This window comes from Eptesicus fuscus, chromosome 3 (assembly GCF_027574615.1).
Source record: "Eptesicus fuscus isolate TK198812 chromosome 3, DD_ASM_mEF_20220401, whole genome shotgun sequence".
In the NCBI taxonomy this organism is placed as follows: domain Eukaryota; kingdom Metazoa; phylum Chordata; class Mammalia; order Chiroptera; family Vespertilionidae; genus Eptesicus; species Eptesicus fuscus.
The window spans coordinates 65,004,439-65,021,474 of record NC_072475.1 but is presented as its reverse complement, the minus strand read 5'-3'; the positions used below and the strand labels follow the sequence as shown (position 1 = coordinate 65,021,474).

Genomic DNA, 17,036 nt, shown 5'->3' with positions numbered 1-17,036 from the left:
GGCTTCCACACTGTCAGCATTTCTCAGGGGCCAGACTTCAGAGACTTCATAGATAGTTCTGAGGTCTTTGGCCTTGCTCTGAAGTTACTGGCTGCCCAAGTTACCACTCGAGGTAGTGAATATTTCTACATTGTCTTTGTCTTTTTCTGGATCATATTTGCTCAGTTCCTCATTTGGCCTGTGATAATGGCCACATATTGTTGGCTTTATAGCTTTTGTAGGTTTTCTGGAAGGGGTAGGAATTTTTGGAAAGGCTCCTTTCCTTGAACTCCCTTAAAGACATCTTTTCACCCCCGTGGGTGTCTTTAGTACCTGGAAGGACAACAGAGTGAGCACAGAAGGACATTGGTTTGTGGGAAAATGGCTGGGATGTAAAGGAAAAAAAGGCTTCATGAGAAAAAGTATGGGTTGAGGATGGAATCTACCAGGCAAGACCAGGGAGTCTTGGGGAGATGCCACTAAAGAAGAGGAGGAGAAGTTTGGGTGTGGTCCTTTCATCCTGGACACTGGACCTTGGGTAACTGGGCTTCTTCCTCTTTGACCTTCTTTTGGTGAATGGGGTTGATTGTTACATAACTGTGCTAGGAGTTTGTGGTTTCCTGGTCATCTTCACCATGTCAAAATTTCCCAGGGCCCTACCCCAGGCCTCCTGAACATATGCTTTTCTCTAGGACAATGAGGGGCCACACCCCCTAGGCTTTAATTAATCAGGAAGCCTCTCCTCCAGCTAATGGTAGTCCTGGGAGAGAAATTTACACATCACAAAGCACCATCCTGACACTTCCATGGGGAGGGGTGAGGAGGCCAAGATGCTTCAGTAAGAGAAAGGGGGCATTTCTTTAGCACTCCTAAGCCTTCTCAAACTTATGGACCCCATGTTCAATTCTGATGGGTCACATGGCAGGGAGATGATTCTTCCTCCAAACGTTTCCCTAGGCCACCCATTTCAGTGTTCATTGTTCTTTCTCATCCTTCACCATTAGCTAGTTTTCATAAGATTTACCTAAAATCTTTTCAAGGTAATGTGACTGTCTCTGTGGAGATGTGAATCATCCTGCTTCCCTAGTACAGGTTGCTCTTGTGCACCTTGAAAACCATTCACTTCTTGGCTACTACCAGAGAAAGTTTCCATCTTACCCCCTTTTCCACTGTCCATGTGGCTCTCCCCAGCTTTCTGTTTTCAAAGTTGAAATCATTGCCTTTAGGCTGTCTTTAATGAATAGAGTTGCTCAACTGGTTATCTTAGCTTTGTTTAAAATATTGGGGGTGATCATAGTAGGTATAGTATCTAGATTTCGGGTTTAACAGTATACGGTGAATGAGGCAGGAATTTAAATTCCCAAAGTTGGGCTTCCTGTTTGTATGCACCTCCCCCCGTCCCACCTCCTCAGGGAACTCAGGTAGTCAGACTCTTGGTCTGAGGATTGCAGACTAAGGTTCATAGAGAACAGGAAGCCCAGACCCTAAAGCATGGATCAGAGGCAGGGCTATAGGACCCTATAGAATCCATCTCAGCCCCTGCCATCAGGCTTTGGAATTGCTGGGCTTGGTACCGGATGTGACGTACACTGAATTCCTGCAGAGGACTCAGAGCAGTGCGGCCTTGATCTGAGGAGTCCGGCCTTGGGTCAACAGAGGAAGGATCCCAGAACCTGCCAGGGCCCAAGGTTTGGTACATGAGGGAGGGGGGGGGGGGACCCTGGATCCTAGAACAGAGTCATCCCGCCCTACAGAGTCATCCCACCCAGGGCGGGATGACAACAGGCGATTTCTGCATCCGGGTCTCAGACTTGGGGGCTTTGGTATAGGGAGTAGGGACTCAGATACGCAGAGGACCGGCCCAAGCCCTGCCAGAGTCAAGGTGAGGACCCCAAGGAAACACTAAAGGGACTCTGGACACCACAACAGAGGGGACCCCACCGAGGCCCTCCCCTGGTGTAAGCCCTGGGAGTCCCCAGAGTGGGATGACAGGCAATTTCTGCATCTGGGTCTCAGAGACTCAGGGGCTTTGGATAGGGAGTGGGACCTCAGATATGCAGAGGACCGGCCCAAGTTCTGCCAGAGTCAACATTAGGATGTAGTGACCCTGGATTGCATAACAGAGGGGACCCCACAGAAGCCCACCCTTGCTGTCAGCCCTGGGAGTCCCCAGGGTGGGATGACCACATGCAGTGTTTCCTGACTTCCACAAACAGGTCTGAGAGATCCTGGGAACATGGTATCAGGAAAAGCGCCTCTGGTCCACAGAGGGGAGGGCCAGGTCCTGCTGGAGTCAACCACCGAGACAGTGGGTCACCGGGGCCAGAGGCTAACGACCTCCCCCGCCCCGCCCTGCTTGGCATTCAGTCGAGCCTTCGGTTGTTTTGGATGTTATGGACCCTAGTTCTTTATATATATAGATACTAGAGGCCCGGTGCACAAAATTCGTGCACGGAGGCGGGCGGTTTCCTCAGCCCAGCCTGCATCCTCTCCAATTTGGGACATGCCTCTCACAATCTGAGACCGCTGGCTCTTAACTGCTTACCTGCTTGCCTGCCTGATCACCCCTAACCGCCTCTGCCTGCCAGCCTGATTGACCCTAACTGCCCACCTCTGCCGGCCTGGTCACCTCTTAACTGCCTCCACCTGCTGGCCTGGTCGTCCCCAATTGCCGCCTCCCCACTGGCCTAGTTGTCCCCAACTGCCTCCCGCCCCTCCCTCCCCCCCCCCCCCCCCCGCTGGCCTGGTTGCCCCACACAGCCTGCTGTTCAGTTATTTAGTTGTCCCTCACTAACCCCCCTGCCAGCCTGGTTGCCCCATGCAGCCTGCTGTTTGATCTTTACTGTGAGGGCATCCTGACCAATTTGCATAGTGCCCTTTTATTAGTATATATAAATTGACACTAAGTTGCTTCCATATATTGGCTATTGTAATAATGCTGCAATGAACATATGGGTGCACATATATTTTTGAATTATTGTTTTCAAGTTCTTGGGATAAACATCCAGAAGTAGAATTGCTGGGTGGTATGGTAGTTCTCTTTTAAATTTTTTGAGGAACCTCCATACTGTTTTCCACAGCGGTTGTACCAATTTATACTAGTAGTCCTTTCAACTGTTGACAAGAGTTTACTTTTCTCCACATCCTCGTCAACTCTTGTTATTTGTTGACTTTTATATCATAACTACTTTGACAGTTAATACTAATTGTGCTTTTGAATTGCATTTCCCTGATGATTAGTGATGTGAGCATTTTTTCATGTCTATTGTCCATCATATGTCTTCTTTGGAAAAATGTCTCTTCAGGTCCTCTGCCCATTTTTTCATAAGTTTGGGTTTCTCTGATATTGAGAAGTATCAATTCTTTATATATTTTGGATGTTAACCCCCTTATTGGATGTATCATTTGAAAAATCTGTTCTCACTAAGTACCTTGTCTTTTTGTTTATTGATGGTTTCCTTCACTGTGAAAAACCTTTCTAATTTGATTTAGTCCCATTTGTTTATTTTTAGTTTTGTTGCCTTTGCCCAGGGAGACATATATAAAAAATATATTGCTAAGACAGATGTCAAAGAGTTTACTGCCTATGTTTCTTCAAGGAGTTCTGTGGTTTCAGGTTTTCATTAAGTTTTTATTCTATTTTGAATTTATATTTGTATATAGTATAATAAAGTAGCCCAGTTTCATTCTTTGGATGTCTGTGTCCAGTTTTTCCAACACTATTTACTGAAGGTACTGTCTTTTCCCCATGATATATTCTTCCCTTGTTTGTCGTCCTATATAATAAAAGGCTAATATGCAAATTTTTCCCTCAGGAGTTCTACCAACAGGGAGTCTGACTGCTCGCTATAAAAAGTGCTGACCAACAGGGGGCAGCACAGAATGAAGGAAGGCCCTGTCAGGCAGCCGGCAGTTGGGGGAAGGAAGGCCCTGATCATCCCTGATTGCTGGCCAGGCCTAGGGACCATATGTGTGCATGAATTTCGTGTACCGGGCCTCTAGTAGATTTATAAACCATCTGAATGTCAATTTATTTCTGTGCACTCTATTCTGTTCCATTTCTTTATGTCTCTGTTTTTGTGCTAATACCATACTGTTTTGATTAGTATAGTTGTGTATATAGTCTGGAATTAGGGAATGCATTACCTTCAACTTTGTTTATTCTCAAGATTACTCTGGCTATTCAAGGTATTTGTGGTTCTTTATAAACTTGGGGATTATTTGTTCTAGTTCTTTGATATTTTCATAGAGATTGCATTGAATCTGTAGATTGCTTTAGTATTATGGACATTTGAACAATATTAATCCTTCCAGCTCACTAGCATGGAATAACCTTCCATTTATTTGTGTTATCTTCAGTTTCTTTCAACAATGTTTTATTGTTTCAGAGTACAGGTCTGGCTGGCCCAGGCCTCCACTGAAGGCTACAAAGTTTCAATTGTAGAAGATAAATAAATCCCAGATACCAGAGCCTCCGCTTGGGTTGCCGGGGGGCATGGCCAGCCTGCAAACCACCACAGGCCCCTCGCCCAGGCCACCCCACACCCCAAGGGAACCCCCACCCTGATCTGGGATACCCTTCAGGGCAAACAAGCCAGCCCCCACCCATGCACCAGGCCTCTATCCTATCTAATAAAAGAGTAATATGCAAATTGACCATCACTCTAACACACAAGATGGCCAGCAGGGGAGGGCAGTTTGGAGGGACCAGGACTGCAAGGGAGGGCAGTTGTGGGCGATCAGGCCAGGAAGGGAGGGCAATTGGGAGGGACCAGGCCTGCAAGGGAGGGCAGTTGGGGGCGATCAAGCCTGCAGGGGAGGGCAGTTAGGGGTGACCAGGCCAGCAGAGGAGGGAAGTTGGGGGCGACCAGGTCTGCAGGGAAGGGCAGTTAGGAAGGACCCAGGCCTGCAGGGGAGAGCAGTTGGAGGGGACCAGGCCTGCAGGGGAAGGCAATTAGGGGTGACCAGGCCTGCAGGGGAGGGCAGTTAGGGGTGACCAGGCCTGCAGGGGAGGGCAGTTAGGGGTGACCAAGCCTGCAGGGAGGGCAGTTAGGGGCAAACAGGCTGGCAGGGGAGCAGTTAGGCATCAATCAGGCTGGCAGGGGAGTGGTTAGGGGGTGATCAGGCTGGCAGGCAGAAGTGGTTAGGGGCAATTAGGAAGGCAGGCAGGTGAGCAGTTGGGAGCCAGCAGTCCTGGGTTGTGAGAGGGATGTCCAACTGCCCATTTAGGCCCAATCCCGGTGGGTCGGGCAGTCGGACATCCCATAAATGAGCAGTCGGGCATCCCTCAAGGGGTCCCAGATTGGAGAGGGTGCAGGCTGGGCTGAAGGACACCCTGCCTCCGTGCATAAATTTCATGCACCAGGCCTCTAGTTAGTTTATAAAAACACATATAATAAATTTGTATCCTGAAGCTTTACTAAATTTATTAGTTCTAATAGTTTTTTGTATGAAGTCTTTAGGGTTTTCTACACATAGTATGATGTCACCTGCAAATAGTGAAGTTTTACTTCATCCTTTCCAATTTAAATGCCTTTTGTTTCTCTCCTTTTCTGATTGCTGCGATTAAGACTTTCAAAACTATGCTAATAAAAGTGGTGAGAGTGGGCATCCTTGTCTTGTTCCTGATCTCAGAGGAAAAGCTTTTAGCTTTTCACCACAGAGTAAGATGTTAACTGCATTTGTCATACACAGCCTTTATTATATTGAGGTACATTCCCTCTATACCCTCTTTGTTGAGTTTTTTTTTTCCAAATTTTTTTATTAAGGTATTATATGTGTACATATCTTACCTTTGCCCTCACCCCCCAGAGTTTTGCGTCCATTGGTTATGTTTTGTTGAGAGCTTTTAAAAAATCATAAATGAATGTTGCATTTTGTCAAATGCTCTTCCTGCATCTAATGTGATAATCATATGATTTCTATCTTTGGTTGTGTTAATGTGGTAGATCACATTGATTGATTGGTGGATATTGAACCATCCTTATATCCCTGGAATAAACCCCAACTGATCATAGCATATGATCCTTTCAATGTATTGTTAAATTTTGTTTGGTAACATTTTGTTGAGACTGTCTGCATTTATATTTGTCAGGAATAATGGTCTGTAATTTTCTTTTTTAGCAGTGTGTTTGTCTGATTTTGGTTTCAGGCTATTGCTGGCCTTATACAATGAGTTTGGAAGCACTTTCTTCTCTTCCATATTTTGAAATTGTTTGGAAAGTATATGTATCAATTTTTCTTTAAATGTTGGGTAGAATTTATTTGTGAAGCTGGCTGGTCCTGTTCTTTAATATTCTTGGGAATTGTTTCCTTTTTTATTACTGATTCAATTTTGTTCCTAGTAATTGTTCTATTCAAATATTCTGCTTTTTCCTGATTCAGTCTTAAAATGTTTTTACAAATTTATCCATTCCTTCTAGGTTGTCCAATATGTTGGTATGTAACATACTGGACAACCTATATCCTTTGTATGTCTGTACTGTCAGTTGTAACTTCTCCTCTTTCATTTCTGATTTTATTTATTTGGGGGCTCTCTCCTTTTTTACTAATGAGTTTGGCCAAAGGGTTATCAAATTCACTTGTGTGGATTTTTTTTTTTTTTAATCAGCTCATAGTTTTATTGATCTTTTCTATTTCTTTCCTTTTTTTTTTTTTAGTTTCGATTTCACTTATTTCCACTCTGATCTTTATTATCTCTTTCTTCTATTAACTTTGGGGGTTTGTTTGTACTTCATTCTCTAGATCCTTTAGGTATAAAGTTGGATGGCTTATTTGGGATATTTCTTGTTTCTTGAGGTTGGCCTGTATCACTATGTACTACCCTCCAAGAATTGCTTTTGCTGATTCCCATAAATGTTGGTACTTCTGTTTCCATTTTCATTTCTCTCAAGGTATTGTTTGATTTTCCCTTTTATTTTCAAATGGAAGATATCTGTAACATTATCAACAATAAAAATATATTTAAAAAAAATTAAATAAGTCAATTTTGTCTAATGTAAGTATTGCTACCCCAACTTTTATTTTCATTTCCACTTGCATAAAATACATTTTTCTATCCCTTCACTTTCAGTGTGTATATGTCTTTCAATCTGAGTGAGTTCCTTATAGGTTTCATATAGATGGATCTTGTTTTTATATATATCCAGCCACTCAATGTCTTTTGATTAGAGCATTTAGTAGGATTTTGTAGGTTTTTTATTTTAGTTACCATGATATTTATATATATATCAAATTATGTTTTAGATCTTTTTTGTTTTGTGAATCCCCTTCTTGTCGTAGTTATAGTCAATATTGTCTCTTATAGATAAAGCTTCACACTAACTTTTTTAGAGGTTGATCCGCTGCCTTTACTATATATTTGCCTTTATCAGTGAGATTTTTTCTTTCAAATATTTTCTGATTTATGGTTATGATCTTTTCTTTTCTGATTAAAGACCCTTTAACACTTCTTGAAAAGCCTGTTTACTGGTAATAAATTACTTTAGTTTTTGCTTGTCTAGAAAACTATCTCTTCTTCAATTCTAAATGATAGTCTTGCCAGGTAAAGTATTATTGGTTATAGGTTCTTTCTTTTTAATATTTTAAATATTCCTGCCATTCCCTTCTGGCCTATAAAGTTTCTGTTGAGAAATCAAATGATGAACTTATGGGGTTTCTATTGAATTTGACTAATTGTTTTCCACTAGCTGCCTTCAACATACTTTTTTTTTAAATCTTTACTTTTTCAACTTAAGTTATACTATGTCTTGGTTTGGATCTCTTTGGGTTCATCTTGTGTGGGATTCTGTGCTTTCTAAACCTAAGTGTATGTTTCCTTCCCCAAGTTAGGAAAGTTTTCAGTATTTTTGAAATATTGTCTGACCCTTCCTTTCTCTTCTTCTTCTGGGACTCCTATAATTCAAATGTTAGCATTCTTTTTTTTTAACTTTTTAAAAAAATATTTTATTGACTTTTTACAGAGAGGAAGAGAGGGGGATAGAGAGCTAGAAACATTGATGAGAGAGAAACATCGATCAGCTGCCTCCTGCACACCCCCCACTGGGGATGTGTCCGCAACCCATGTACATGCCCTTGACCGGAATCGAACCCGGGACCTTTCAGTCCGCAGGTCGACGCTCTATCCACTGAGCCAAACCGGTTTTGGCAAAATGTTAGCATTCTTGATGTCCCAAAGCGTCCTTAAACTATCGTTTTTTCAATTCTTTTTACTTTTTGCTGTTCTGATTAGGTGATTTCAATTGTTCTCCTTTTCAGGTAACTAATCCATTCTTCTGTATTAAGTGATCTAATGTGATTCCCTCTAGTGCATTTTTTTTCACTTCAATTACTGTATTTATTCTTCAGCTCTGATTGGTTCGTTTTTATATTTTCTAACATTTTGTTACAATTATCACTGTGGTATTCTATTCTTTTCCCAAGATCAATGAGCATCCTTTTGACTATTACTTTATATTTTTTATTTTTACTTTTCTCCATTTCATTGAAGGGTTTTCTTGGGGGTAGGGAGTTGTTCTTTCATTTGGAACATATTTCTTTATCTCTTCATTTTGTTTGCCTTTTTGTGTTTGTTCTATCTATCTTTGTAGACTGGATAGACTGCTTGGACCAAGATCCCACCCCACACTATATAGGTGGAAAATGAATGTAAATATTGTTGCTCTCTGACACCTCTGATCCTGGAGAGTTTTCATAGTTTCCAGAAAATTGCTGTATTTCCTCACCTATTTGGCAGATGCTTTGGGGTTAATAAATGGATCTTTTTCACATATAGTCTAAGTACCCTTTATTTTTTATTTATCTTTTAAATTATAGTAGGTGTACAATATTATGTTAAAGGTATACAACATAGTAATTAGACCTTTATATACCCTATGAAGTGATGACCATGATAAGCCTAGTCATCATCTGCTAGGTGCTCTTTAAATTGCTGTTTTATCACTGTGCCCCAGAGGAGGCAGGTCTGTACAGGGGAGTCTCAGTTATATCATTCTACAGTGAAGGTTGTCCTGTTGGGTCTCTCCTACCTTCATGTGGTCCCTCTCTCATTTATTGTTCAGAAGCTGTTCTATCAGCCCTAAATTGAAATTTAGGAGGAATTCTCTATATGTCAGTGTATGTAAGATGTATCTATGGAAGGAGGTGAGTTTAGGGTTTTTATGCACCCCCATCTTAGACCCACTGCTTTTCAATTTTATTTTTAATCACTCTTCCCTTTTGTATAATGACCTGAAGCCTTGGAAACACAGTCTGAGAAACCCCATAAATGTCATCTCACACCCTTTTCTCTTTTGCCTTTCACTATATCTAAACTTCTCTATATCACACCCTATTTATTCATGCTGTCTCTGACATAATCTGATTCCTTGAAAGACTACAAGAGTTTTCTTTTTTTTTACCCTGAAGGTCTTCATTATTCTTATTCTTGTTCTGATTTACATATTTCGAAAGAGGTTCAGTATTCCATAAAGGCTAAGCATTTTTGGCAATTCTCCTTTCCTTCTCTCCCTAACTGCAGGCTGCTTTGACATCCCTCTCTTGGATAGTAGGCAGAATGGGCCTCCCAGCCTGAAATGACATGATAGTGATCATTCAACAACAACAGCAATGACAAGAAACCTTCACTGTAAAGCATGAGAGGAAAATATGAAGAGCAATAGAACTAAAACTCCAAAAGGGTAATAGGCTTGAGCAAACCACAACATGAGTCTATTTGTTCACAAAATTTATAGATTTTACCCAGAGTAAATCAATAGATGATATTTTCTACAACAGATTAATACATGTAGATTAACTAATAGGTATGTAGAAAATGAGTGGATTTAAAGATGATTTCAATCTGAAATGAATTTTTTCTTTCCTAGAGACCAAGTTTTTGTTAAACTTAATCCTTACTCTTTTTCCGTTCCAGCAGCAGAAACATCTGGTTGGTTTTAGATTCCCCTTGGATTTCTAACTTCAAAGGGAATTATAAAGAATAACAAATTCTTGTACCGACACTAAAAAAGAAATTAGAGCAGCAGGAGAGAATGGCAAAATTGTCCTTATTTGACTGCTAGTGACAGGCTCCACAGGCAGAACTATGAGAAAAGACAAAGGCAAGATCACTGATTGATAACCAGAATTCCTGGAAGGGATGGAACTTTGGTTACATGCAAATGTGCATAGGGCCTCTAGCAATCTAAAAAGAGATCTGCCCTAGCTTTAAAAAAATTAAATAAGTAAAATGAGTTAGAAAGTAAAATTAATGGGTTCACATTTACTTGTCACATAGTAAGCATGGACAAAAGTTTGTTGAAAGAATGACCTGGAGGAAATCTTAAAGATTCACTAAGCCTCTGGGTTTTTTATTTGATCTGCAAAAAACTATGAATTCTGATTCTACCCAGGGCTGTATAAGCCATTCCAGAATTAACTCAGGGTTCTAAGAATCCACTCAACGCATCATGTCTTCATAAAAGATTAGACCTCCAAGGGTCTCAAAAGTAGTCTCTGGTTTTTTTGTTTGTTTGTTTGTTTTTCCTTGCTCTGGATCCTGATTATCAAAGGATGGCCAGAAATTAAAGTCCTCCAGGAGTGGAGGAATAGGATTTGAATGAAATATTGATATTTGTAGTTGTGCCAAGTTGTGCTTGACATCACTTTATAGAACCACATTTATCTTTCTCCTCTATCATTTTTCTAGCAAAACAAAAACACACTTTTAGAGTGTAGGACTTGATGTAATCAAACATTAGAAAATGAGAACAGTTAGAGAAAGTACAATTTTGCCATTGTAATTACCTCTTACAGTCTTTCCTCTTTCCTATTTTATGTGTAAAGTGTACAGCAACAACAATAAAAATAAACAAAGACATAATTAACTAATCAGCTTGTTTGTGCACAAAGAGCAAGAAAGAGTTAAGGGCTAAAATGTCTTTAAATAATGAATTATGAAAATCTTTAATCTTAGTACTTTCAGAGGTTACAGAGCCCCACACCACAAATGTATGGTTGATTTACAGAGTGGCCATCAAAAACTCAGAAAGCAAATTATGTTTGACCAAAAGTATATATCAATAGCACATTAACAGTATTTCATAGAGTAGGATAGGACAAACAGAACCAATTCTCTGTGGATCCTAGCATAGTTTGCTAATGGAGCAGTCTCCAAAAGAGAAGACCATATCCAAAGTATGTTCTTTATATCAGAGCCTTTGTGCAATATCTAGTGCAGGGGGGCAAAATGAAGACTTTTCCTAAGCATTTCCAAGGTAAAACCTTACTGTGCTGGCTCCAAAATCATCTCATGGAATAGCTTTGCCTTGAGTGGCGCTTTCATTCTTCCCTCACAACTTCCGGTGAAACAGAATAATAAAAGTTATCCCAGTAAGAGAATCCAAAATTCCCATCTTTATAACAGTTGTATGTGATGGTATGTCACATGTCGAACAAAGTTTATCCAGAAAATATGCCAACTTTATGGAACAGGGATGTGATTATATGAACAAACCATTTTTTCTTTTGCAATTTTCTGTGTCTTTACGTCTAGAATGAAAATCTTGGCTTGATGGTGGTATTAATGATGGTGCTAAGGATTCCCTGCTCTATATAAGGAGAATTATCCAACCATGATTCTAAACTTGACTAGGGAGAAAAAAGGGGGTATAAGATATGGAATACTACCTTATTCCAAGAAATGTTGTCTTGTAGCTTGAGAATACATAAGGTCATAAATGTAACAACAATTGTACAAACACCAGATCCAAAGACTAAAATCATAAAGAAATGCCATACAGATACCCAAGAAGCAAATATTGTCATTAATAATAATTAGTAGTAGTAGTAGTAGTAGTAGTAGTATAGCTATTATCATGATGAGGCATTGATAGTTCACTTGGGTGTAATGTAGAATACATTAGCTAGAAAGAACCATGGGTAAACTTATTATTCTCTTTAAAAGGCAGTTTATATTTTAGGTTTATATGATATAAACTACATAATTCAAAACCACATGTAAGAAAAGAGTGCAGGAAGAAGTAAAGACTCATGCTTTTATTTCAGTTTTGTGTTATAAATATCAATCTTAAATTAATGATGGAAAGATTACCTGTTTTAAAATATGGGTATTATAGGTTATGGTAAAATATCCTTAGAGCTTTAAAATATGATAGTGGCTAGTTTCTAGCTATCTTTTCTTCGAATACCTGTCTCAACGTCAAACATTAGATTCATTCCTGACCTTTGAGGACTTTATAATTATGATAATACCAGGTCAGGGTAAATGAGAAGCAGAAGGCTGAGAGGACCAAAAACAAACAAACAAACAAAAAACAGAAAGAAAGATTTTGCATTTGTTCATACCATCCAGTATGGCAAATTTTACAGATACTTTCTGTTTGCTTGGGATAGTTTATTGCTTGTGTTATTTCTTTGCTTTCTTTTTCTCCCCATGTGCGTGCCTCTACCAAATTCGGCTGGAAATATTTTGTGTGTGTCTGTACAGTAAACCTCATATTTTTCTATAGATTTAGTGTGGTGCAGCAGCTCCTTTTTTTTCTTCCTAAGGGTGAGACACATCAATATTCTAGCTACTCACTTTCGAGGCCAATGGAAAATGTGTTCCTAAGATTAAATAGACCTGAGTAACACATAAATTCAGTTTATACGGATGCAGTATGTTACGCAGTTATTCTCATCCTGAATTTCTGATGAGTGGGATACACCTGTTGGACAACAAACTGCTACTGACTAAGAGTACCTGATCTACAATTTAAAGACAGAGGGTCAGAACAAAACCCCAACTTTAGGATCTCTATGGAGAGCCTAACTTGCATAGAGCATTCCTCATCTGTGGAGCTCTGGCTCACAGAGGGTTCTTGAAATATTCTTAGGGAAAACTAGAGCAATACATACAGGCACATAGGGAAGGCCCTTTGTCCTGCAATACACTATCTCCTTCCACTTGCACTTCTGAAACACAGCACTTAAAAAATTATCCAGACTATTAATATATAATTCCTTCCTTTTCAGACTTCATAAGTTCTCACTTAGGAAGAAATCTTCCATTTCTACTGAGAAATCTTTAAAAATTATAAACTTTAAAATCCAGTGTTACATTTGGTTGCGGTAAGTTCACCATATTTCTCTAGTATGGGTCACCTGGAGCCACACTGCACTTCTAGGGAGCAGAAGACTATGTTTTCCTTTCACTCCAGATAACACATCATACATCTAATAATGAATATAATCAATGCTCACAGATCTGGCATGCAAATTATCATCCTAAATTTAAATCAAGTTAAGAAAGTGTCCCCTCTCCCCAACATAATAGTTCCTCCAGGAAACCTAGCCAAATCTGTGAAATGTCTCTCTAGTAAACCAAACTGCACTTTGACTTACAGATATGCTGAAGAATATTATGAAACACACTAATGAGATTTTATGATCAATTGTTACATTTCAGAAAATATGATAAGAATTACACAGAAGAAAAATACTCCTATATACAAAGATTACAACTATTTATCTGAATGTTTTTAACAGTAACATATTAAAGAGTCCTGATGGGCCTGAAATATTGATGGACTAAAGGTTATGATGCCTGGGGTGTGCTTCAACATAACATCGTGGTAGCATAGGAAATGATAGATCAAGAGTTAATCATTGTGCAAGCTGGGTTATAAGTACATTGATTGGAGTTCAATGTAGACAAATTAATGTGTTTAAATTTTTTCATAATAAAAACTTAAGAAATATATATGAATTTGAACATTCATTCATTTACTCATTATTTATTGGTTGATTCATTTACTCTTTATAGGCAAGATATTATGGAAATGTAATAAGTAAAAAAAATAAGACAAAAATCAAAACACGCTCTTATTGGACATCTAGGTTAAGTATTTAGGTTAAGCTATTCCTCTTCATGAACACTATATGTTGATTTAAAATGATATTTATAAAAACTGTGTAATTTACATGTAGATTTCTTAGGTTAACTTTTGAAAGCAAGACAAAAAATGATATAGAAAGCATGATTACAGTGTGTTTTTAAGAATATGTCCTCAGGGGAAAATGAGATAAAAGAAATAAATATATCAAATGGTTATTAATGATTGGATTTAAATTATAGAAATAATTGCTTTAATTTTTCTTCATTTTACTCTTATGTGTTTTTCCAAATTATTTTTAATGAGCATGTATCATTTTAAAATGAAAATAAATATTTATTCATTAGTGGGTAAGATGTGCTCTCCTTTCCCAAGGAGCTTTTCATCTACTAAAACAGAGAAACTGCAAACACACAGCACTGCCCTGAGAGTTTAAATCTTCATACCTACAAGGGAAGTATACCCACAGGAAAAGAAACGTCAGTACCAAATTTATCTGATCACAGAAACATAAAGGGCTTTCTGTGTGTTGGATAGAAATAGGGGAGGACCCGGCTTCTTTGCAAGCCAGAAAGAGTGTGAAATTCAGGTCATTTTGTGATGAGATCATTTTGCAACGAATGTAATGGTAGCCACAAATTAAAGTTACCAAATAAGCCTGTTTCCTGAGCTGCTAACACTTGCGCTGATATGTTTCTTTTTGGGCAGTGCAACAAGTAAGCATGGGAGTGGGAGTGTGGAGGGAGGGCGAGGTACAATCCTAAAGGCTTGTGGCCTTCAAGTTCAGAGAAGCAGATAGATGTGCAACACAATTAGAGACAGTAATACTGTGACAACTATGGATTCTGTGCAATGGATATGGAAAGTCCCTGTTAGAAAGCTATCTTTATTACCCCAAGAGATTATTTTCCTCATTTTATGCACATTCATATAAAGTGAAGTCAAGAGTATAACTTTTAAAGGTTTGGTTGAATATGATGTTCATGACTAAACAGGCCAAGCTGGAGCCAGGAGGAATTCTGCAAGATGCCAGGCAAGTCACCCCTTCCCTGCTCCTCCGTGTCCAGTGTATTCACCAGTGCATTTCAGTGCAGGCCAAGCTCCAGCAAACTCAGTTCTTTCAGGCTCTGACTGACTACACAATGATCTCTACCAATATACCTTCAGTCCTAACCTGTACCCTCCTTCCAGGCACTGAAATCTCCACAATTCCAGAAGGCCACAAAACCAACCTTTTAGAAACTTCACGAAAAGACCTCAAAGTTTCAAACTAAGGTTCACTTGCAGCCCTGGTCTTTGTCCTTTTACTTCACTGCTAAAGGCAGGGGGAAGGGTTTCAGTTCCGAAAGGACATGTTCTTTTGCTGTTTGTCGCTGTGCATAAATAATAGCAGTCATGTATGAATTTAAGATTGGTCCAAATGAAGCAAGCACATTTCACATTTGCAGCATGTCACAGAATAATAATAGGTATTTCAAAGCATCACAAAATAGGTTTGGAGGGATTTTGTGTTTGTTTGCTTAATGCCAAAGCATCTAATATTCCACATGGGAAATGTCAGCACCAACTTCACCGCATCACCCTCTCTTTCCACACAGGTGTCACCTTTGCAAAAATATACTAGTACTGTATATCTTTGGAGAGTCTTCCAAACAAATCCTTTGGGTACTTCTAACTCTGTGTGGCAAAATCATTGTAAAATGTTTGTCAAAATCTGTGATAATAGGTTCTTAGGATCAGTTTCTCACCATTCTAAATGCTGGTATTTCAAATAAATAAACAGGATATGAAATATATACCGTCTACCAAGGTCAAAATATATTCTGCTCAAATGCTATACTTGTGGTGGATTCGCCACACCTTTACTTCTTTTTACAATATTTTGGACTGCCATTTAGAGATAATGGAAGTGACTTACCAGGCAGCAATGTCTTGTGAGGAATACTCAGTCAGTGATGGTGAAACATCCTGAAATGAAAAGAGAATCATAAATAGTAGGTATTTAATAAAGATATGGCAACATGGTGTTCATAGAAAAGAACCCATTTGCTTCTCCCTTTGGGACGCTGACTTGATGATACTATATAAAGTAAAGGATGCGTCCCTTTGAGAATGAAAATACAACTCTGCATGAGAAAGTGGCGTCTGTAACTGCCTGCATGCTTAAGGGCTCTAACCGGTTGTGACTGACTTGTTGCCCATTTCTGCAATTCACTGTGACTTGTGTTGAGAAAATTATGTTTTATGGTTAATTATCCATGGTCTGTTTAAAAAAATAAATCAAACCATTGTGAACCACCAGGATTTGCAGCTCCATTTGAACTTTACTGTACTTTTGGTTAAACATTTTATAAATAAAAACAAACTGGTTTTTCCTTGTTTTTGGTTGTTTGTTACTTGTGTTCTGGATATAAATATTGTGGCAGTGGTTGGAGAACAAGCTATGGATTATTTACCCCTGGCTTCATGAGTTGTTTGTTACTGGTCTTATACTCCTTCATGAGTAAATGTATAGTATTATATTTCTAGTCCTGTAACACAAAAGGAATGAGTGAACTGAAACCTTTTGAAACCAAAACCTTTTATGCTAAGTCACAGAGCAACAAAACAAACCCCAAATTAACATTTAAAAAGCTTCTACTGTGGAGCAACAAAATCCCCAAATATTATATAATCTGCATTGTAAAAATTGCTTGCCTAACAAGCAGCAGTCTGTCAATAACTCCACATGCTTGTCTTTTCACTGCTGTATAATTTAGAAGCCATAGGTGGCTTTTATCAGAGATCACCTCCCACCCCCAACATCACCACCAGAATGAAGCCTTGATAATAACCAGCATAACTAATTTAAGCCAAAATTGATTTATAAAGGTCAGGAATTATTGTGCTATAAGTAATAAAACACTATATGAAAGAAGAACTCCATATAAAATGTATCTATAGTCTTCATCCTAAAACCTATATAAATAAAAAGTCTAAAATATGAGTGACTAGAGAAAATGAGAAAAGCCAAGATTCAAAGGACCCTGTGGCAGAATGCAAAGGGAATTATTTGAGACCCAGAATCATAAGTCCCTAATATATCTGCATATGAAACTTCATGAGGATCAAAGTAGCTTACCAAAAATTATGCTTTTTAAATGATCCACTGGTCTATGCAGCACAGAGGACCTCTATATAAAATTA

At 38.9% G+C, this 17,036-nt stretch overlaps 1 non-coding gene across 1 annotated transcript in view; it reads right to left on the bottom strand.

The window, feature by feature from the left end:
• LOC103290701 (uncharacterized) overlaps positions 1 to 17,036 on the bottom strand; it is a 608,248-nt gene that overhangs the window by 105,723 nt on the left and 485,489 nt on the right. Inside the window, exon 6 of the transcript XR_008555587.1 lies at positions 15,769 to 15,818. This is a non-coding gene — a transcript (uncharacterized LOC103290701). The remainder of the gene's footprint in view (positions 1 to 15,768; positions 15,819 to 17,036) is intronic.